Source organism: Panthera onca, chromosome C1 (assembly GCF_046562875.1).
Source record: "Panthera onca isolate mPanOnc1 chromosome C1, mPanOnc1 haplotype 2, whole genome shotgun sequence".
Taxonomy (NCBI): Eukaryota; Metazoa; Chordata; class Mammalia; order Carnivora; family Felidae; genus Panthera; species Panthera onca.
The window spans coordinates 169756978-169781844 of NC_138346.1; the positions used below are offsets into that span (position 1 = coordinate 169756978).

Consider the following 24867-nt stretch of genomic DNA (forward strand, 5'->3'; position numbering starts at 1 on the left):
TACAGTAATCTGGACAATGTGGTACTGGTAGAAAAATAAAGAAATAGACCAATGAAACAGAATAGAGAGCCCAGAAATAGATTCACATAAATATGTCAATTGGTCTTTGACAAAAGAGAAAAGGCAATGCAATCGAGCAATTTATTTTCAACAAATAATACTGGAAAAATTGGAGATCTACATAGAAAAAAATGAATCTAGGTACAGACCTTACATCTTTCACAAAAATTAACTGAAAATGGATCATATACCTAAATGGAATGCAAAACTATAAAGCTCCTAGAAGATAACATAGGATGCAGTGTAGATGACTTTGGGTATGGTGGTGGCTGTTCAGATACAACACTAGAGTCATGATCCATGAAAGAAATAATTGATGAGCTGAACTTCATTAAAATTTAAAAACTTCTGGTCTGCAAAAGAGACTGTCAAGAGAATGAGAAGATAAGACATAGAAGGGAAGAAAGTATTTTCAAACAACATATCTGATAAAGGATAGCTGCTAAAATATACAGAGTTCTTAAAACTTAATAAGAAAATGACCAGCCAAGTTAAAAAAATGAGTGGACAATACCTCACCAAAGAAGAGATACAGCTGGCAAATAAGCATATGAAGAGATGCTCCATGTAATATGTCATCAGAGAAATGCAAATTGAAACAATGAGATATCATTACACACCTAAAATGGCCAAAATCCAGGGGCACCTGGGTGGCTCAGTTGGTTAAGCATCTGACTTTGGCTCAGGTCATAATCTCATGGTTCGTGAGTTCAAGCCTGACATCAGGCTTCAGGTCCTCTGTCCCCCTCTCTCTCTGCCCCTCCCCTACTCTCTCTCTCTCTGTCTCTCAAAATAAATAAACATTAAAAAAAATTAGAATGACCAAAATCCCAAACACTAACAATACCAAACGCTGATAAGGACATGATAATGAGAATTTTTGATTGCTGATAGGTAGGCAAAATGGCAGAGTCACTTTACCAGTTTCTTACAAAATTAAACATATTCTTACCATATGATACAGATATCTCACTCCTTGGTACTTACCCAAAGGAGTTGAAAACTTATGTTTACACAAAATCCTGCACATGGATTTTTGTTGCTTTATTCATAATTTCAAAATCTGGAAGCAACCAGGATGTCTTTCAGTAGGTGAATAGATAAATAAACTGTGGTACATCCAGTTAATGGAGTACTACTCAGTGCTAAAAAAATAAATGAGATATCAAGCTAGAAAAAAAATGCAGGAAACTTACATGTATATTAGTAAGTGAAAGAAGGGCGCCTGGGTAGCTCAGTTGGTTGAGTGTCCGACTTCTGCTCAGGTCATGATCTCACGGTTCATGAGTTTAAGCCTCACATTGGGCTCTGTGCTGACAGTTCAGAGCCTGGAGCCTGCTTCAGATTCTGTGTCTCCCTCTCTCTGCCCCTTCCCCGCTCATGCTCTGTCTGCCTCTGTCTCTCAAAAATGAATGAATGTTATGGGGCGCCTGGGTGGCTCAGTCGGTTAAGCGTCCGACTTCGGCTCAGGTCACGATCTCGCTGTATGTGAGTTCGAGCCCCGCGTGGGGCTCTGTGCTGACTGCTCAGAGCCTGGAGCCTGTTTCAGATACTGTGTCTCCCTCTCTCTCTGACCCTCCCCCATTCATGCTCTGTCTCTCTCTGTCTCAAAAATAAACGTTAAAAAAAAAAATTTTTAAAAATGAATGAACGTTAAAAAAATTTTAATAAGTGAAAGAAACAAATCTGAAAAATCATACAACTATATGACATTCTGATAAAGCAAAACTATGGGGACATTTAAAGAATCAGTGGTTGCCAGAAGTTAGTGGATTGGAAGGGATAAATAGGCAGAGCAAAGAGGACTTGTAGGACAGTGAAACTATTCTGTATGATACTATAATGGTGGATGTATGCCTTTATACATTTGTCCAGACACATAGAATGTGCAACAGCAAAAGTGACCCTAACGTAAACTATGGACTCTGGGTGGTCATGATGTATCAGTATAGGTTCATGGATTGTAACAAACATATTACTCTGGTGCAGGGATGTTGATAGTTTTGGAGAGACTGTGAGTGTGGAAGGGCAGTGGGTATGGAAATTCCATCTATTTTCCTCTCAATTTTGCTATGAACCTAAAAGTGCTTTAAAAAATAAAGTCTTTTTTTTTCGGGGTGCCTGGATGGCTCAGTTGGTTGAACATCTGACTTAGGCTTAGGTCATGATCTCACGGTTTATGGGTTTGAGCCCCATGTCGGGCTCTGTGCTGACACCTCAGAGCCTGGAGCCTGCTTCGGATTCTGTGTCTCCCTCTCTCTCTGTCTTTTCCCCACTCATGCTCTGTCTCTCTCTCAAAAATAAATAAACATTAAAAAAATTAAAAAAAAAATAAAGTCTATTTTTTTAAAGGCAGGTATTCTGAAAAAGAATATTGTAGAATTTAGAGAAACGAAAAGCTGCATGGATGGTGTAATAACCATTACCATATTGACCAATATTGTTTTCTGGGCACATGGGTAGCTATATTTCTCAGTTCCCTTGTAATCAAGCAGCATTATGGAACCAGTTCTGGAAAATCAGCTTTGAGAGGAGGTCACTTTTAGTTTCAAAGTATCTCATTTCATATATAAGAAATCCCACTACTTGTTTCCTATGTGTTGACCAAGGAAGCCACTTGTTTGAGATTGTGAAGTGTCACCGTAGTAGAGGATGCATATTGCCTATCTTGTACCCTCTTTCCACATTCTCACTTTCTGGTCGCCTTGCAGCTTGGAATGGCCATGAGACTCATTTTGACCAATGAGTTGTAAGGGAATGCCTGATGTAGGGCTTTGGGGAAAGTTTTTCTTCTTAGATTAAATAAAAGAGCTTGGTGAGGACAAGGCCTTTTATTCCTTTCTTTTCTGCTTGGAACAGTGGTGTGAGGATATTATGTTTGGAACCATGACATTTCTATCATATGACTAAGCATGAGGACCAAAGAGAGTGAGGAGCAAATAAGTAGAGCCTGTAGGGTTTTTTAAATAAAAATTCCAGTGTAGTTACCATACAGTGTTATATTAGTTTCAGATGTGCAATATAGTGATTAAACTATTCTATTCATTACTCAGTGCTCCTTGTGATAAGTGTACTCTTAATCGCCTTCACCTATTTCACCCATCCTTGCACCCACCTCCCCTCTGGTAACCATCAGTTTATTCTCTATAGTTAAGAATCTTTTTTTTTTTTTTTTTGGTTTGTCTCTTTTGTTTCTTTGTTCCTTTATTTTATTTTTTAAATTCCACATAGGAGTGAAATCATGGTATTGGTCTTTCTCTGACTGACTTATTTTGCTTAGCATTATGCTCTCTAGATCCATCTGTGTTGTTGCTAATGGCAAGATTAGCCCCTCCCTCCAGATGACAGTTCTAGTCATTTTTTTTTTTTTTGAAGAGTCTTTAGGGTTATCTGTATACAGTATCATGTCATCTGCAAATAGTGAAGTTTTACTTCTTCCTTACCATTTTGGATGCCTTTTTAAAAAAAGTTTACTCATTTTGAGAGAGAACGGGAGAGTGGGAGGGGCAGAGAGAGAATCCCAAGCAAGGTCTGCACTGTCAGCACAGAGCTTATTGCAGGGCTTGAACTCACAAACCGTGAGATCATGACCTGAGCCAAAACCAAGAGTCACATGCTTAACTGACTAAGCCACCCAGGTGCCCCTTTTTTCTTGTCTGATTGCTGTGGCTAGGACTTCCAGTACTACATTGAATAAAAGTGATGAGAGTGGACATCCTTGTCTTGTTCCTGTTGTAAGGGGAAAAGCTCCCAGTTTTTCCCCATTGAGTATGATGTTAGCTGTGGGGTTTTCATATAGGGCTTTTATCATGTTGAGATATGTTCCTGTTAAACCTACTCTGATGAGGGTTTTTATCATGAATGGATGTTGTACTTTGTCAGTTGCTTGTTGCACACCTAATGAAATGATCTTACGGTTTTTATCCTTTCTCTTGTTGATGTGATGTATTGCATTGATTGATTTGCGAATATTGAACCACCCTTGTATCCCAGGAACAAATCCCACTTGATTGTGGTGAATGATTTTTTTAAAAAATATTTTTGGATTTGGTTTGCTAACATTTTGTTGAGGGTTTTGCATCTATGTTCATCAGAGATATTGGTCTGTAGTTCTCTCTCTCTCTCTCTCTCTCTCTCTCTCTCTCTCTTTTTTTGTAGTGTCTTTATGTGATTTTGGTATGGCTTTATATGGCTTATGAGGGTTATTCTGCCTCATAGAATGAATTTGGACCATTTTCTTTCTCTTATTTTTTGGAATAGTTTGAGAAGAACAGGTTTAGAGCCTGTGTTATTGATGACAGTATTGAGATACTTCTCTCAGCTTTCAACTCGGGAGCATCCAACCTCCATACTTCTAATTATATAAAATAATTAAGCTCTTTACTGCTTAAGTCATTATTAATGGGGTATTCTGATACATTTCACATTGAAATCACTTGTCTAATAGCTACCATTCATTGAACTTTTTGCATTTATACTTAGAGGTTAGTAGCATCTCAATTAATTTCCATAAATACCTAAAAGAGGGTATTACTATCCCCACTGAATAGATGAGAAAACCAAGACTCAGGGAGACTCAATAAATTTTTAAAGGTCACATAGCTAGCAAGTGACAGAGCCAGAATTCTAATGTACCACTAAATCTATTCGTTATATTTCCAGTTTCTTAAAGGGCAAAGGGTTACTATAGTTTTAGCGTGATGGGTTTCTTGGTTGAATTTTGTATAGAGACTGGCAGGTATAATGAATAGGCATTTCTCTTACAGTGAGAGTTTGCACAATACAAGTAGGATATATGGAGGTAGAGTAATTAGAGAACATGATTTGTATTACATGCATCTGTTGGCTATATATCAGTTGCAAGAGAAAGATGGTTATTCACACAGCATTGGGAACACATGCATGTTTGTTTTGAGTTGCTGGCTGTTCATTTGACAACTTATTCTTGTGATTCTCTTTTGGTGGTTATGAACTGTGCTACTGTTTATTTTGATTCTGTACTTCAAAAATACCAACTTATTAAAAATTTCTGCCTTATTTATCATTTGAAAACAATGGGTCTAAAATCTTAGTCATTTTTATCTAGTCTTGTACACTATTTAGGATTTGCTTCATGATGATTTTCACATTCAAAGTAAAATACACTTCTGCATTATAAATTCCTTTATCCCCCCCCCCCCTTGTTTCCAGGAACCTGAAATTCTGCAAATCTTTTTCCCCATTGCTTTTACAGTCAACTGCTTTATTTTTGAAATTTAATAAAATTTTTGTTGAGCTATAATTGACATTGTATTAGTTTCAAGTGTTCAGTGTAATGATTTGATATTTGCATATATTGCAAAATGATCACCACAATAAGTTCAGTTAACATCCACCATATATAGTTACAATTTTTTTTCTTGTGATGAGAACTTTCAAGATTCACTATCCTAGCTACTTCCAAATATGCAATACAGTATTATTAACCATGGTCACCATGCTCTGTATTACTTTCTTATGACATTCATTTTTTAAGTGAAAACTTACACTTTTTCACTCTCTTTGAAATAGGGGAAAAGAGTCAAAAGGCACAATCATTTCTTAAATAACATTAGTTTCACAGAATGCAAATATTATATAATTATAGTTGAGAAGCTATATTTTAGGAAAAATACACATCAAATACAGAAGGAGATAGGCTTCGTTTTTGTGAAAACCATGGGAGGTTCTTTTCAGAGATCTTTCTGAAAGTCACTCGGTTCAGAGATATGGTGAAAACCTTACCTTAGTTCTAGTTTTTTGGTAAAAAAGATTGCCATGATTTTGGAGGTTCCATAAAGTTAAATCTTGAGGGGCACCTGGGTGGCTCATTTAGTTAAACATCTGACTTCAGCTCAGGTCGTGATCTGATGGTTAGTGTGTTCAAGCTCCACATTGGGTTCCCTGCTGTCAGGGCAGAGCCCGCTTCGGATCTTCTGTCCCATTTCTCTCTGTTCCTCCCCTGCCCATGCTGTCTCTCTCAAAATAAATCTTGAGTTCTTCTTATCAGAGTCAAGGGAATATAACATTTTGAAAACATTTTCCGGGGCGCCTGGGTGGCTCAGTCGGTAAGTGTCCCACTTCAGCTCAGGTCATGATCATGCAGTTTGTGAGTTCGAGCCCCACCTCAGGCTCTGTGCTGAGAGCTCAAAGCCTGGAGCCTGCTTAAGATTCTGTGTCTCCCGCTCTCTCTGCCCCTCCCCCACTCACACTCTGTCTCTCAAAAAATTAATAAACGTTAAAAAAAATAAAAACATTTTCAAAGGGAAGAATTTTCATGCTTTCCTTTTAGGACATTAGTCAATAAACTAGGTGAATGAGAACCTCTCACTGTGCTTGTATAATTAAAGGTATATATGTCTCTTAAACTAGTGAATAAAATTATGAAAGCCAGAGCATCCTTAGTCATGCCTGGTCCCCTTGGCTTGTCTTACTACATTCCATATGTGCATCACAGCAGATGATGTACTGCTGGATGGAAAACACTGAATACAATGCTATGTATCAACAGGCTATCTGGGGGACTGTGCTTTGGATACCAATGAGGACAGTAATTATTAGTAGAGAGGGAGAAAAGATGATGGATAGTTGCCTGTGGATTGTGATGGGAGTGGTGAGAATAGGACTTCTCTTTCCTTGGGGTGGGCACCATGAAGTGTTATGATTGCTCTCAGCCTGTCGGGCTCACCATCATTACAACCTGAAAGTGTTTTGTGAAATAAAGAAACAGAAGCTGTAGTGCCACTATCCACACTCATATCCATGCTCTTTTTTTTTTTTCCCCAACCAATTAATGTCTCCTAGGTAATTTAATTCAGGAAAAAAAATACTGTTCAATCAACTTTCAATATAGTTGACTCTCGAGCAACACAGTGTTTAGGAGCACCACCCCCCATGCTGTTGGAAATCCACGTTTAACTTTTGACTCTCCAAAACTTTAACTACTGGAAGCCTACTGTTGCTGGATACCTCACTGATCATATAATCAGTTGATTAACTGTACTGTGCTGTATTTACTAGGGAAAAATCCACATATAAGTGGACCTACACTGTTCAAACCTGTGTTGTACAAGGGACAACTGACTCATTTTTGACACCAAACATTCAATGGTATTCCTACCCAACCAGTTTTGTCCTCAGTTCTTTAGCTGGGAATAATGTGAAATGCCTCATTACATGTCCCTCCTCAACATTTAGAATTTTGCTGAATCTTTTGTTCAAGGTCTAAGTTCTGCTTTATCCAGCCTTAGCCACTTCTTTCTGTGCCTCATAGTTTCAACATTCCTGTATTTTATAGTGTAAGAGATCATGTGAATAATCATAATTGATGATTATAATAGAGAGATGGGAAAGAAATGGAGAGGAGAAAATATGAGGGGGGTTTATATGACGACCAGCACAGAGGGACTTACTGTCCTATCATTTCTTAAGGACAATGCCTAGCCTAGTGTCTATCATATATAGTTGGTGTTCAAAAAATACTAGTTTGGGTCTACTTATTTATGTAGCCCTTTATAGTTTACATGATCTCCTTTAATTCTTAACTAATCCTGTGAGGAGGCCAGAACACATGGTATTTTCTTCATTTGTTGGATGAGGAAACAGAATCTCAAAGAGATTATGTAACTTCTCTGGGTCATTAAGCAAGGAAGTGGTTGTGTTTAGGATTTCACTGAATTTTCCTAATAAGGTAGACATCAAATGAATGAAATAAATTAAAGAACATGTAGTAAGCTAATATAGCCAATTGCTATATGCTGTCAACATTCTTTGAGCTTATCCATAGTATATCTCTTAATTCATTAATTTAAGAAAAATTTAGGGAGTACCTGTTATGTGCCAGCCACTATTCTGGGCCCTGAGTATATATCAGTGAATAAAACAGACAAAAATCCCTGCCCTCTCAGAATTTGCATTATTGCAAATGCATTATATGCTGAGATATAGTTATATACTGAGATATAGGGTTATATATACTGAGAGATATAGTTATATACTGAGTACATATAGTATATATATAGTATATATATAGATATACTGAGATGATACTGAAATAAAGCATTATATACTGAGATATAATTTCCTGCTGACTTGCTTTGTTACTAAAATGAGATAATTAATGTAGTAATTTAGTCCAAAATATGTGCGGCTACTATGTGCAAGGTACTGTGATAGGTGCTGAGAAAAAATAGTGATGGGCAAAAACAGGCACAAGCTTTGCTCTTATGGAGCTTATGGTTAATTGGAGGAAAGAGCTAAATAATGAGTGCTAAGTGCAGAGGAGATGTTCATGGTGCTATGAGAAATACAAAGGGGGATTTGACCAACTAACCAAGAAAGGGCGGAGAGGGAAGGCTTTCTTTCAGAAGTGATGACTGAGTAAAGACGAGTAGGAATTAACTACATGAAAAGCCTGAGGGAACAGCATGTTAAGGGTGTGGTTGTAGGGAGGACAGTGGCACTTACAAAGAAGCTAAAAGAAAGTGATGTGGCTAAAGCACAGAGAGGAAAGGGATTGATAAGATCTGAGAAGTAGGTAGGGCCAGATTATGTGGGCTCTTGTAGGCCATTTTAAAAAAATTCTTTTTTTTTTTTTTTTTTTTTTAATTTAAAAGTCCTTGGAGTGTTTTAAGCATGAGGAGTGTCAGGACCAGATTTGGGTTTGAAAACTTACATACAGCAAGTGCCAAGAATAGAATGTGGGTAGTCTAATGAGCAGGTTATGGTAGTAGTCTATGCAAGAGAAAATGAAATGATGCCATTTTGGACCAGGGAAGATGGAGGCAGTGGATGAATTCACTGTAAAAATGATAGGATTCAATGTTGGTTTGAATGTGGGCAGTGATAGACAGGATGTGTCAAGGATGACTTCCTTGAAGTTGAAGCTGAATGTTGTTCAATGAAGTATCTCTAGCTCCTAGCACAGTGTTTGGCACATAGTAGGTACTGCTAGCAGAACTGGGACTAGAATGAAGTCACATGACTCCCGATATGATTTATTGTTCTTCCCCTACTGTTGGAGTTTCACGCTTCGTGGTTTTAGGTCACTTAGGTAAAACAAAGTATTCGTTATTGGGTAGGTGGATGGCCAGAGGTAAGGACCAGAGTTGGGGACTTCAGGGAGAAGAGAGAGGAAGTGGAATTATGAAAGATATTTTCTGTCGGGCATTACATTGTTTTTCAGTAAAAGAAGCCATTTCTGCAGTTTTTAGGGGATAACATTTAATTTAAAAAATTATTTAAAAAATTTTTAATATTTATTTTTGAGAGAGAGAGACAGAGTATGGGGGGGGGAGGGGCAGAGAGAGAGGGAGACACAGAATCTGAAGCAGGCTCCATGCTCTGAGCTGTCAGTACAGAGCCCGATGTGAGGCTTAAACTCATGAACCGTGAGATCATGACCTGAATGAAATCAAGAGACAGATGCTTAACCAACTGAGCCACCCAGGCACCCCAGTGTTTGTATTCTCAAATGCTTTCATTTAAACTTCTAATTTGAGTGTCATAAATATTTTAAGAAATGGATAGGACAAGGATTGTTGCCTCCCATTTCCAACAGAAGAAATTGTGGCTTGGAGAGATTTCATGTTTAGTGCCAGTAAGTGGAACTTGAATCATCTTTGAATTTCAAGTTCAATATGCTTTTCACTAGGCTATACTCAGTGTGTATAGACTCTTATGCTTTTGGTGGGGTTGAATTGGAAGTAAATTTATTACAGGAGTATTAAGAATAAGTTGTTGAAATTTTAACGAGTCTATAAGACCTAGTGATCATGATCATATATTACGTGAAATCATGTATTTGTATTCACCTTAGAGTTGGTTTGGATTTTCAGAACTACGAGTAAATACTCCCCAGTAGAGCATATTTAAAGGTTATGTTGTGAGTAAACCAGCTTTTCAAATAGCCTCTTGCAGAACAGATTATTTGGCTCTTGTTCAAAGGTTTTAGACTCAGAAATCCTCTTCTAAGCAGATATAACTGTCAAGTGAAAGGACTTGAGGCAGTGGGAACAGGAGACAAAAAGATCTTTGGCAAGTTTTCAACTTCCCCAGACAGTTCTCTACCTTGCCATTGCCTTTTCCCCTTCTCCAGATGATGTTTGTAGAGCAGACTGACCTTTCTCCTGGTCAAGGTAGTCTGCTGTTCACCAGCATCTGCTGCTTTCCAGGACTGGTAGAAGTTGGAAGGCTGTAGATATATTGTGATGAATTTGGCCTGTAAGTGTGCTAGCAACTCAATCTGCTGCCACCAAGAGATCCACACGTTTTAATTATGGGCTTAGTTTTTTAGTCTTTGGAATTATAGTATCTGCATGTATCCCTGGTTTGCACGTTTAGGGATGTGTTCTCATCTCAGTTTGTGAGAATTTATGTGCACAATTCCCATTAGCATTAATGGGAGTTGCATATATAAATCGCTGAATGTCAAAATGAGAATAGTCTCAAGGATGAATTAACCACATCTCTCTTTTCAGCTCTTCTTATGAGGTGATCTTCAGAATTTCTTTGGCAAATTTTTGACCATCTGATAACTGGCTTGTGGGGTAAGTCATAAATAAAGCACAAAATCATTTTATTTTACCAGTTTTGTAAAAAAGATTTTCAGTGTATACACAGGATATTTATGTGCTTATTTTAGGAAATTCTCCAAATACTTTATTAAAGCTAAATGTTTCATTATTAAAAGTGTTAAAACATCATAAAATATATTAAAACTATTGATAATCACCAATGAATGTGCTTTCATTCATTTAACATTTATTGAATTGCTACTATGTATCAGGTACTATGCTAAACTCTGGGAAAATCAAGAGACACAATGTCTTTCTTAGTGATGAAGATAGAAATAAAAACAGTGACTATAGTTAATAATTATGTTTTGTATATTTGCAAGCTGGTAAGGGAGTAGATCTTAAAAGTTCTCATCACAAGAAATTCTTTTTTGTAACTGTATATGGTAACATGTCCACAAGATTTATTGTGCTGATCCTTTTGCAATATATGTAAATAGCAAATCATGTACACCTGAAACTAATATGTTGTATGTCAATTATGTTTCAATGAAAACAGTTAAAGACAAGGGGCGCCTGGGTGCCTCAGTCAGTTGAGCATCCAGCTCTTGACTTCGTCTCAGGTCATGATCTCATGATTTGTGGTTTTTTTGTTTTTTTTTAATTTTTTTTTTAATGTTTATTTATTTTTGAGACAGAGAGAGACAGAGCATGAACAGGGGAGGGTCAGAGAGAGAGGGAGACACAGAATCTGAAACAGGCTCCAGGCTCTGAGCCATCAGCCCAGAGCCTGACGCGGGGCTCGAACTCACGGACCGTGAGATCATGACCTGAGCCGAAGTCGGACGCTTAACCGACTGAGCCACCCAGGCGCCCCATGATTTGTGGTTTTGAGACTCACATTGGGCTATGCACTGAGAGTGGGGGGCCTGCTTCAGATTCTGTCTCTCTCTTTCTGTGCCCTCCCTCCCACTTGTATGTGTGCATGCATGCGCACGCACTGTCTCAAAATAAATAAATAAACTTTAAAAAAAATTAAAGACATGGGGCGCCTGGGTGGTTCAGTTAGTTAAGCATCTGACTCCTAATTTCAGCTCAGGTCATGATCTCACAATTTGTGAGTTCAAGCCCTGCATTGGGCTCTGCACTGACAGCTTGGAGCCTGCTAGGGATTTTCTCTCTCTCGCTCTCTCTCTCTACCCCTCTGTACTTACTTGCTCTCTCTTTCTCAAAATAAATAAATATATTTTTTAAGGTATGTATTACCCCAAATCCACAGACTTAATGCAATCCCTGTCAAAATACCAACAGCATTTTTCACAGAACTAGAACAAATACTCTTAAATTTGTATGGAACCACAAAAGACCACAAATAGCCAGAGCAATCTTGAAAAAGAAGAATAAAACTAAAGGTATCACCATCTCAGACTTCAAGATATCCTACGAAGCTATAGTAATCAAAACAGTATGGTACTGGCACAAAAATAGACACATAGATCAATGGTACAGAATAGAGACCAGAAATAAACTCATGATTATATGGTCAATTAATCTTCAAAAAGGAGGCAAGAATATGCAGTGGGAAAAAGACAGTCTCTTCAACAAATGGTGTTGGGAAAACCGGATAGCTACATGCAAAAGAATGATGAAACTGGGCCACTTTCTCACACCATACACAAAAATAAACTCAAAATAGATTCAGGATCTAAATGTGAGACCTAAAAGTATAAAAATTCTTGAAGAGAACAAAGGCAATTATTTCTCTGACATCAGCTGTAGCAACATTCAAGAGATCTGTCTCCTGAAGCAAGGGAAACAAAAGTAGAATTGTTGAATCACTGTATTGTGTACCTGAAACTAATGTAACACTGCATGTTGACTACACTGGAATTAAAATGTAAAAATTAAAAATTTAAAAAACTAATTCTGATGAAGTCTAAAATTATGTATTTTTTCTTTTGTCACTTGGCACTTTTGGCATTATATTTAAGAAACCAGTACCTAATCCAAAGTCATGAAAATTCATTTTTCTTCAAAAAGTTTTTGTTCGGGGCGCCTGGGTGGCTCAGTCGGTTAAGCGTCCGACTTCGGCTCAGGTCATGATCTCACGGTCCGTGAGTTCGAGCCCTGTGTCGGGCTCTGTGCTGACAGCTCAGAGCCTGGAGCCTGCTTCAGATTCTGTGTCTCCCTCTCTCTTTGACCCTCCCCCGTTCATGCTCTGTCTCTCTCTGTCTCAAAAATAAATAAAACATTAAAAAAAATTCAAAAAGTTTTTGTTCTTATAATTAGGTCTGTGGTTCATTTTGAGTTCATTTCTGCACATGGTGTAAGATTAAGGGTCCAACTTCATTCTTGTGTATGTGGATATCCAGTTATCCCAGCACCATCGAAAACACTATTCTTTCTGTGTTTTTTTTCTTCAGTATATGAAATTTATTGTCAAATTGGTTTTCATACAACACCCAGTGCTCATCCCAAAAGGTGCCCTCCTCAATACCCATCACCCACCCTCTCCTCCCTCCCACCCCCCATCAACCCTCAGTATTCTTTCTGTGTTAAATTATTTTGCCATCCTCGCCAAAAGTCAATTGACCATATATTTATTTCTAGACTCTCAATTCTATTCCATCAGTTTAGATATTTATCCTTATGCCAGTACAACCCTCGCTTGATTACTGTAGCTTTATAGTAAGTTTTAAAATCAGGAAATTTGATTCCTCCAACTTTGTTCTTTTCTTCTCAAGATTGTTTTGACTATTCTGAATTCCTTGAACCTTCATTTCCTTTTGGATTTTAGATTAGCTTGCCAATTTCTATAAAAAGACCAACTGGAATTTTGATAGGGATTGAGTTAAGTCTATAGATCAGTTTGGGGAGAATTGACATCCTCACAATAGTAAGGCTATGAACACAGAATATCTTTCTATTTATTTAGTTTTTATTTAATTTCTTTCAATAGGAACAGTGGATTTTTCCATGAATGACATAGGAAGCCATTGGAGGGTTTTGAGCAGAGGGATAATATGATCTGACTTATATTTTAAAAGACTGACTTTGGCTGCCTTTTCTAGGATAAAACATACGAGGCAAAAGCAGACCATTTAGAAGGCTACTATGATCAGCCAGTAAGTGGAGGCTTAGATTATGGTCATAGTAGTGGTGATAGTGAGTAATGTAAAATCCAAGGTCTATTTTTAGGATAGAGCTGACAAGATTTGTTGAAGAATTGGTAATGGGAGAAAAAGAGATGAGTCAAATGGTTAGTCCAAGGTTTTGGCTTGAGCAACTGGAAGAGTAGAGTTGCCATTTACTGAGGTAAGGAAGACTTGTGAGAGAAACATGTTCATGGTGATTGGGGCAGGGATCTATTAGGAGTTTAATTAAGTATGAATGTTAGGTGTTAAGTATGGAATGCCTATTAGACATTCAAGCTGAGTTGTCAAGTAGGCACCTTGGTATAAGAACATAAGAATTCAGGGTAGAAGTCCAAATAGTATATATAGATGGTATTTAAACACCAGAGATTGTGTGGCATTATCTGGAGGAGGAGTCTAGACAGAGAAGAGGTCTCAGGTCTGAACTTTGTGAGACTATAATATTAGAGATTAGGAAGATGAGACACATCTATCAAAGGAGACTAGAAGGAGCATCAGTGCAGAGGAGGAAAATCAAAGGAGTATGGTGTCTTAGAATTAAGTACAAAAACGTTTTAAGAAGAGGACTAATCAAGTTTGTCAAACACTGTGGGTAGGTTGAATAGGATGAGAACTGAGAACTGACCATTGGATTTATCTGTGGCGAGGTCATTGGTGACCTTGCCAAGATCTGTTTTGAAGAGGTGAGGAGTTAGCCTAAATTCAAGAAAGAATAGAAAGAGAAGAAATGGAAACTTTGAGTATAGACAACTCTTTCCAAGGAAATTTCCAAGGGGAATGGAAAAATGGAGAATTAGTTATCTTGAAGGAGTTATGCTGTCAACAGAGGCTTTTATTTTTATTTTTTAATGTTTATGTATTTATTTTAGAAAGAGCATGAGAGTACAAATGTGGGGTGGGGGCAGCAAGTGAGAGGGAGAGAGAGAATTCCAAGCAGGCTCCATGCTCAACACAGAGCCCCACATGAGGCTTGATCCCATGAACTTGAGATCATGACCTGAGCCAAAACCAAGATTTGGACGCTCAACCAACTGAACCACCTAGGCGCCCCTCAACAGAGACTTTTAGAAAGAATTTTTTACTTTAGAAAATTTCAAACCTACAGAGAATTTGAAAGAATCATACAATGAACAATTGCATATTCTTCACCTAGATTCACCAATTTTTAATCTTTCCATCTTTGCTTTCTAAGTAGCTTATTGAAACATTTAAAAGCAAGTTGCAGATTTCATGACATTTTACCCATAAATACTTCAGCTTTCATATCCTGAGAAAATTAATAATCATTCCACATCATCTAATGTTCACATTCTCCCAGTAGTCTCAAAACATCTTTTATATAATCTTTTATATTTTTTAAATCTGGAAGCCAAAGTTTACATGTTGCATATTGTTATGTCTCCTTAGTATCGATTAATAGAAAAGTCCTCCTACATTTTTTAAAAGTGAATTTTATTGTTTTGAAAGTTCATGTCAGGGGTACCTGGCTGGCTCAGTCAGTAGAACATGAGACTCTTAATCTCAAGGTCGTGAGTTCAAGCCCCATGTTGGGCATGGACCCTACTTTAAACAAAAAAAGAAAGGAAAAGAAAAGAAAAGAAAAGAAGAGAAAAGGAAAGAAAAGAAAAATGAAAAGAAAAGAGAGTTCAGGTCAGTTGTTATGGAGTATCCTATATTCTGGAATTTTCTAATTATTCATGGTATAGTTTAGTTTGTTTCTTTCCCATCTATGTATCCTGTTAACTCGAAGTTAAGTCTAGAAGCATAATAGGATTCAGGTTAAACATTGTTGGCAAGAATATCTTAAGTTACTTTATGTGTTTCACATCATATTTCATCAGGAGGCAGATAATGTTAATTGTCCACTATAGTGATGCTAAATTTGATCTCATAGTTAAAATGGTGACTTCCAGATTTCTCCATTATAAAGTATTTTCTCCACTTTGTAGTTAGTAGAAAAAAAAAATCTATGGGGTAATATTCTATTGCAATACACACATTTCATTCATCAAGAGAGGGCTTGTTTTAAAGATAAAAGTAAGTACAGCAGATTTATTTACTGACGGAAATGACCTGGAAAAGAATGAAAATTTTATGATACAGGTGAAAGAAGGGACTGTTGCTAGAACATTGTTCTTGAATAGATAAGAGAGGATAGGGTCCAGTCACAGAGCACTAGATTTTATTTTATTATTCATTTTACAGCGAGCAAGTGGCAGAGAGAGGGAAAGAGAGAGAGAGAAGAAGAGAGAGAGGAGAGAGGCAGAGAGAGAGAGAGAATCCCAAAAAGGCTCCACGCTCAGTGCAGAGCCTGTCACAGGGCTCGATCCCACAACCCTGGGATCATGACCTGAGCCAAAATCAAGAGTCAGATGCTCAATCAACTGAGCCACCCAGGTGCCCTGAGAACTAGACTTTAGAGAGAATCATAAACATTGTCTATGGTAGTTGGGTGGGGGGGAGTAGGTTATGTGGGTATGGTGTAGGTAGCATGGTGCACATCATGGTGGCAGCCTTTGGAAGTTCTTCCCTAATTGTTTCTTTTTGCCACTAATTATAAAGTGATTATTTCAAATGTAAATTCAACCAGATTTAGGGATTCAGTTTTCCCTATGATGACATCTAAGTTCTTCAGGGTTTAAATTTGTGTGAGGTGAAGGAAGAATCTGGTCAATGATCATCTTTTGTCTCTGTTAGTTATTAGTCACTCTTTCATCTGTTTCAATGTCTGTGGTCCTATCATGACTTCCAACTTGTCCAGTTCATACCTATGGTATCTTCTTGGTTCTTCAGGTTAACTGGCCTTCTTGCAGCCACTTCTGGGGCCAACGAAGACTTGGAGAACTGTCACAAGTTCTTTTTTCCCACATCTTGTTGAATTTCTGCTAAATTGTTGCTATGTATTTCTGGTACTGGGGTTTTCTTTTTGACTCTTCCTGTCTTTCTGGACTTTACCCAGGAAGCAAAGTACAGATCTCTATTCTTAGAATGTCCCAAACCTATCTGAGATTTTTATTGTCATCTCATGAGGAGCAGAGCCAAGGGAAGCCAGAGTGCCATCTCCCTTCTCAGAGACTCACATCAGTGGCTAATTTCAATGCTCTTCTTTCCATCCTCAGATCTTTCTTCAGCCTAACTTTCAAACATATATCTCCTAATCATTATGTCTTCTTTCCAGTTTTGTTCTTTCAATATGGAGTTTATTGCTTGAGGACTTCGTGCTCCTACTTAAAAAAATTTTTTTAATGTTTTATTTTTGAGAGGATGCAAGCAAGGGAGAGGCAGAAAAAGGATCTGAAGCGGGCTCTGCACTGACAGCAGTGAGCCCAATGTGGGGTTTGAACTCGTGAATCCCAAGACCATGCCCTGAGCCAAAGTCAGACACCCAGCCAACTGAGTCACCCAGGTGCCCTCCGTGCTCCTACTTTTTAGAAGAAAACCTTTTCTCTTCTTCAAAAACCAACTAAACAAACAACCATACGAACAAAACAAAACATTTGTAGGCTTTTCCAGATAACTGTTTCTGTCAGAGATTTAAGAGAATTTTTTTTCCAAAGGGAACTTGAGTTTGTTTCTGGATTTTAGTTTCCCTTGAGTACATAAGCTTTAGAATCAAGATTTCATTTCAATGGTAGAAGAAGAAAGCAATTTCAAAGAACAAAAAATCATTGAGTAATCTTTAAAATGTTATTCTATACATATACTATTTTCTAAAGTTTTTTTTAAGTAAGAATTTCTTCTTTTTTTAATGTTAATTTATTTTTGAGAGAGAGAGAAAGAGAGACAGAGAGACAGAGAGACAGAGACAGAGTGTGAGCACGAGATGGGCAGAGAGAGAGGGAGACACAGAATCCTAAGCAGGCTCCAGGTTCTGTCAGCACAGAGCCTGATGGCCTGATGTGGGACTTGAACTCATGAACCGTGAGATCATGACCTGAGGTGAAGTCGGACACTTAACTGACTGAGCCACCCAGGTGCCCCCTAAAGTTTTATTTATTTATTTATTTTTTTAACGTTTATTTATTTTTGAGACAGAGAGAGACAGAGCATGAACAGGGGAGGGGCAGAGAGAGAGGGAGACACAGAATCTGAAATGGGCTCCAGGCTCTGAGCGGTCAGCACAGAGCCCGACGCGGGGCTCGAACCCACGGACCGTGAGATCATGACCTGAGCCGAAGTCGGATGCTTAACCGACTGAGCCACCCAGGCGCCCCGCCCCCTAAAGTTTTAATTTAAATTCCAATTAGTTAACATACAGTGTAATGTTAGTTTCAGGTATACAATATAGTGAGTCAACACTTCTGTGCAATACCCAGTGCTCATCATAACAAGTGCCCTCTTTAATCCCCATCACCTGTTTCATCCATCCCCCTACTCCCCTCTCCTCTGGTAACCATCAGTTTGTTCTCTATAGTTGAGTCTATTTTCTTGGTTTGCCTCTCTCTCTCTTTTTTCTTTTCTTCCCTTTTCTCATTTGTTTTGTTTCTTAAATTCTATGTATGAGTAAAATCATTTGGTATTTGTCTTTCTCTGACTTATTTCACTTGACACAATACTCTTTAGTGCCATATATGTTGTTGCAAATGGCAAGATTTCATTCTCTTTTTTTTGTGGCTGAGTAATATTCCATTGTGTATATATATGACATCTTCTTTATCCATTCATCAGTTGATGGATACTTTGGCTGTTTCCATAATTTGGCTATTGTAGGTAATGCTACTCTAAACTTTGGGGTGCATGTATCCCTATGAATTAGTATTTTTATGTTCCTTGGGCAAATATCTAGTAGTGCAATTGCTGGATTATAGGGTGGTTCTATTTTTAACTTTTTTATTAACCTCCATACTGTTTTCCACATGGCTGCACCAATTTGCATTCGCTACATGTATACTATTAAGATATGTATTTCCCCATAATTATCCTCTGCTGTTGGTGTATTAATCAGAATATTGAATAGCTACTTTAAAAGACCAAAAGAAGCATTTCAGGGTGTCATAGGGAGTGAATGACAGAACAGGAAAAGACCAGCTTTAGTTTTTTTTTTTAACGTTTATTTATTTTTGAGACAGAGAGAGACAGAGCATGAACGGGGGAGGGTCAGAGAGAGGGAGACACAGAATCTGAAACAGGCTCCAGGCTCTGAGCTGTCAGCACAGAGACCAACACAGGGCTCGAACTCACAGACTGAGAGATCATGACCTGAGCCAAAGTCGGACGCTTAACCAACTGAGCCACCCAGGCGCCCCTGAAAAGGCCAGCTTTAAAAAGAATGAAGACTAAGATTTAAGGTGGAAGGGAAGACGCTATGACTTCCATGCATGTTACTGATAGCAGCAACACTTTGTTAGGGGATTGGAAAATATGAAGGGATTGATTTGAAATGTCATGAACTCATCAAGAGATGGACTGAGTTCCTTTGGAACCACATCTTATTTTGGCACTCCTAAAACAGAGAAAGCAAAATTATAGCAGCCTTCTGATTATCCGAGGGAAACTACCAAGGTCACCATTTGGTTCTGCTGATCATTTTTAATATGTACCCAAGTGGTATGACTCAACATCATATTAATTTCAAAATATGTACCACTGTAGTTATACAGGTGGGTTGTTTTTTTTTTTTTTTTTTTTTTTTTTTTTTTTTTTGCAGACAAAAAGAAGTAATTTCTAGGCTTAAAGTCATTTTACCAATTTATTAAAAATGAATAATGCCAGAGATTTGAGAGCTTGTTTTAGAGGGTGTATTGAAAAGTGACAATTTGCTTTTAAATTTAGGGTGAAATCTTGGTAACGCTTCTCTTCATACATAAATATTAGCTCTATCAGCATATTTATACATGCATATGATGTTACTGGTTATATTATACTTATGCAGTAGTATGTATTTGTCACAGGACATATTTATGTAGATGCCCTAAAGTTATGGAATCTTGGAGGACACTGGAAACATAAATCAATCCAGTGCTTCAAGATATGTTGCTGAATAGTGGAGGAGGTAGTCTCTCCTAGAGAGTTCAGTTGAATATTCTATCCTAGAGGCAGCTTTTGTTTCTTAGGTACCTGATTGATTTTAGGGCTGATTCTTTTACTGCAGAAGCGCTTGGAATATTACCTGGTTGAAAATGGTCAAAGCAACTTTTCTTAGGGTGTGTAAAACTGCTTATATGAGAGTCCTTTATAATGTATGTATACTGAAAGACACATTTGAGAGAGTCTACTATTTGTTCTTAAGCAAGCATCCATTTAAGAAGAAAGTCTCCAAAAATAATTTGCATATGCTGACTGTAAATGTAACCTTTTACTAGATGATATATATGTGTGGGTCACAGCCTATACCTGAAATGCCACCCCTCTTTTCTATATCCATATAAATCCTTACCATCCCTTGAGGCCCAGCTTCATCTTTTCCATGAAGTCTTCCCTGATTCCATTAGCCCACAGTGATTTCTCTTTCTTTGACCTCCAGGGGTGCATACTGTCTGTCTCACACCTGTGGTTTTTTCCATTTAGGCTTTGTAACCAGTCCTATTTGTATGACCATTTAACTCTTTCTGTTTTTATGTCTTGTCTCTTCAAATAGATTACAGACTTTATGAGATCACAGACTACATACAATAAGTCTTCATATCTTTTTACACTGCTTAGCACATGCTGAATGCTCAAACCACACTTGTTAAGTAAATGAATAAAGCAGATGCCAGTTTTATGCACACCACAACAGGCTATGTACAAATGTTGTCTATGAACTAAGCATAAGACAGATGGGTTTTCAGAGGATTGTGGACTCTCAGGATGAGAAAATACTTTTAGGATCGCTTAGTTTTTTATCCCACACCCTGAGGTGTAAATATCCTCTGCAAGGTCAGGTTGTCCCCTAAGATGGAACATCTCCCATGTATTCAGACTGATTGCCTTCAGTTCTTCAGGCACTATTGGTAAAATGGCTCGGCATGGTAAAATTTCAACCAGATTGTCTGGGTTCAAGTCCACTGCTCCTTATTATCTCTGTGGTCTTGGACAAGTTTTTGTTTGTTTGTTTGTTTTTAATATTTTATTTTTAAGTAATATCTACACAACCTTAAAATCAAAAGTCACATGCTCTACGGACTGAGCCAGCCACACACCTGCCTTGGATAAGTTCTTTAGTTTTAGTTTCGTCACCTATAAATCTGGGATGATTATACAAACTCAGAATTTTTTGTTTGCAATTCTAAAATCCCAAATCTCTAAAAATCAAGTTTTTAAAATTCATTTTCCAGGAAAACCTGCCCTGATCTGAACTCAGGAAGAATTTAACTTGAATGGGTATGTGGCTACCTGTAGCCCTTTTGTACCCACTAATTGGTGAATATTCATATATTTCTCTGCAGAAATATTAGTGTATTTGACTATGGGATGCTGACATAGATCCTGCGAGGGGTGCTACGTGTAGCATATGTATTTTATTAATTTTTGGAAAAGTCCTGAGTGCCAAAACATATTTGGCCCTCAAGTGGTTCAAATAGGGATCGTTGACCTTTATAACGTACTCATAGGATTGTTTGAGGATTAAATGAGATAATAGATAAGAACCATTTAGCACAGTGCCTGGCATCCAGTAAGCCTTTAATTAATGTCAGCTAATGTTATTGGTACCTATATTTTAAATTAATCATGTCAACTTTTTGTGAAAGTTAAGTTTCTTTCTTTTAACATTTTATGTTTAGTATCTAGAGGAATACTGCTATTTTTCTTATTCCCTAATGAAGAAATGATTTCTCTAGGAAGTTAGACTTTGAAACATTAAAAAAATGAAATTATATTCATGATAAAATTTTTGTTATTGATTATTATTTCAGAAACAATAATACTTTGAGAATATATTCATTATTTGTTTTAAGAGAATATTTTTTTAAAGTAAATGTGGGGCTTAAACTCACGACCCTGAGATCAAGAGTCACACGCTCTACTGACTGAACCAGCCAGGCACCCCAAGAATGCATTCCTTCTTATTCATTTATTTGTCAGTATATTCATTCATTCTACAAAAATGTATTGGTCAGTTTGTTAGTTCCTGGTGATGCGACTATAAGCAAACAGATGTTATCCTTGCCTTCAGAGTCTAGTGGGAACTAATTAATTTTATATTTTGTTGATTCATTCTTTCATCTATTCAACTAATAATTGAGTACTTATTATATACCAGGCACCCTTCTAAGCATAGGGCATACAATAGTTACTAAGGCAGGAGCACCTATCAGACTCAGTCGGAGGAGTGTGAGGCTCTTGACCCTGGGTTGTGAGTTTGAGCCTTATGTTGTGTGTAGAGATTACTTAAATAAACTTAAAAAAAAATTAAAAACAAGACAAAACAGTTACCAAGGCATATAAGGTCCCTGCCTCTATAAAATTAATTTTTTAGTGGGGAAAAATAGACAGTAAACAAATACTATATTTTCAGGTGATAAATTCGATGATGTAAATAAGATAGGCTGATGGGATTGAGAATGACTTGGTATATATGAAGGGGGAGCTACTTTAGATGGGGAGTCAGAGAAGGCTTGGTGAGGAAATGATATTTGAGCCAAGACCGTGTATTGGATATAGATTTAACTGAATATGATAGAGACTCAAATGTAACAGAGAGTTAAAACATGATAGTTAATTTTTTCTCACCAACTTTTTTTGTGGTTTTGCTTCACCAAGATGTCTGGGGCCTATAGTTTTCCTATTCTACTATCTCTTTTGTTGTTGTTGTTGTTGTTGTTGTTATTGTTGTTAAAGATTTTATTTTTAAATAACCTCTACACCCAACATGGGGCTTGAACCCACAACCCCAAGATCAAGAGTCACACACTGTATCATCTGAGCCAGTGAGGCAGCTCTCTACCATCTCTTCTTGAGTGTCATCCATGTGGTCCAAGTTGGCTATAACCACTAGGTCTACACTCTAGCCAGTGGGAAAGGGAGAGAGGGAATAAGGAGGACATCTCTCTCTGAGTATGTATCCCCTTTAAAGAAATCACCAAAAAACTGAGCACATCATTTTCCTCATATCCCACTGGTCACAACATAGTCTCAGGGCCACAACTACTACAAAATGTAACTTTTACTTGAGTAATCATGTACTCAGTTAAAAATTCTATTACTATGGCAGAAGAGGAGAATGGGTATTGGAGGACTAGCTGTCAGACCTGAATAATTAAATGGAGCCTGGGGAAGAACATCTTGGACAATAACATTCTGAGCAGAAAGAAGAGAATTTCAAAGACCCTGAGCAGAGGTGGATTTTCCATAAAGATAAATGACACTTAAGTATCAGAGCATTTCACCTCCCTCCCTCCTTTCCAATGCCTTGCACTTAATTTTATATCATTGTACCTAAATTGAATAAACTTTAGGCCCTACAAAACCTTGACCAGCCCCTGACCCTGAGGAAGGAAAGTGGTTGGCATATTAGGAATTGAAAAGAGGCCAATATGTATGGAGCAGAATGAGCAAAAGGGAGAATACAACTAGACGAGATTGGGGAGATAAATGGGGACTGGCACATATAGGATGTTATATGGAAAGAAGGTTAAATTTTATTTCAGTGTGATGGGAAACCACTGGAGGATTTTAAGAAGGAGGACACCAAGGGGTGCCTGGGTGGCCCAGTCGGTTGAGCATCAGACTTTGGTTCAGGTCATGATCTCACGGTTCATGAGTTTGAGCCCCACGTTGGGCTCTGTGCTGATAGCTCAGGTCCTGGAGTCTGCTTTGGATTCTGTGTCTCCCTCCTTCTGCTCCTCCCCTGCTCATATTCTGTCTCTTTCTCTCAAAAACAAATAAAGATTAAAAAAAAACTTAAAGAAGGAAGACATGAAATCTGACTTATGTTTACCCTGAAGGAGACATATAAGAGAATATGCATTGAAAAACTTAACCTAATTTGCATCAACAGAAAATGGGTTAAATTGTGGTATATTCATGAAGAGAATATTTTAAATGTTTATTTCTTTATTTTGAGAAAGAGCAAGAGAGCAGAAGAGAGGCAGATAAATAGGGAGAGAGAGAATCCTAAGTAGGCTTCATGCTTGAGATTCAACCTAGAGCCTGATTCAGGGCTTGATCTTATGAACTGTGAGATCATGACCTGAGCTGAAATCAAGAGTTGGATGCTTAACTCACTGAGTCACCCAGATGCCCCCATAAAGAGAATATTTTAGAGTAATGGGAATGAATGAATTAGTTATTTTATCAATATAGGTGAATTTCAAAAATATGATGTTGAGCAAAAAAAGCAAATTGTAGAAGGTAACACAGTATGATTTTATTTATATAAAATTTAAAGGCCTTCAACTCAGCATACCATTAAGGACATATATTGTAGAAAAAACAGCTAGTTGCCTGCTCAATACTTAGTCTCCCCTTCTTTTATAATAGCAGAACCCTGCTTTTATTGTGGTGAGAAAGCATCCATGTGAAAAAGTACATTTCTGAGTTTCTCTTGCAGCTAAATAGGTTGTGACAATGTTCTAAAAAATAGGATGTAAGGGGAAGTTGAGTAGGGCTTATGGGAGAGATTCTTTTTTTTTTTTATTTTTTTAATGTTTATTTATTCTTAAGACAGAGACAGAGCATGAACAGGGGAGGGGCAGAGAGAGAGGGAGACACAGAATCTGAAACAGGCTCCAGGCTCTGATCTGTCAGCACAGAGCCTGACGCAGGGCTCGAACCCACGAACTGTGAGATCATGACCTGAGCTGAAGTCGGACGCTCAACCAACTGAGCCAACCAGGTGACCCGGGAAAGATTCTTAAAAGGAGAAAAAATTCAGCTGACGTGCTCTTTTGTTATTGGCTCTTTCTTCTTTCCCTTGCCTGGAAATGGATCACGATGGTTGAAGCTGAAGCAACCGTATTGCAACCATTAGGGGAAAACCAAGAGAATCCCAAAGAATTTAGCCTTACACCAAACCAATTTCACTGCCTCAAGTGCTCACTCCAAGTCTCTCAATCATATAAGAAAAGTAAATTCCTACTTCTCTTGAAACTACTGTTCCTTGGGTTTTCTGTTGCATGCAGCTGAACCCAACCCTAACTGATATACATGAATTTAAACATTTAATTAAAATAAAATTTCATGTATGGAAATGAAATCAC

At 37.7% G+C, this 24867-nt stretch overlaps 1 long non-coding RNA gene across 1 annotated transcript in view; it reads left to right on the forward strand.

Moving 5' to 3' along the window:
• LOC132673318 (uncharacterized) overlaps positions 1 to 24867 on the forward strand; it is a 101359-nt gene that overhangs the window by 36847 nt on the left and 39645 nt on the right. The window contains exon 2 of the long non-coding RNA XR_009607984.1: positions 10557 to 10625. This is a non-coding gene — a long non-coding RNA (uncharacterized LOC132673318). The remainder of the gene's footprint in view (positions 1 to 10556; positions 10626 to 24867) is intronic.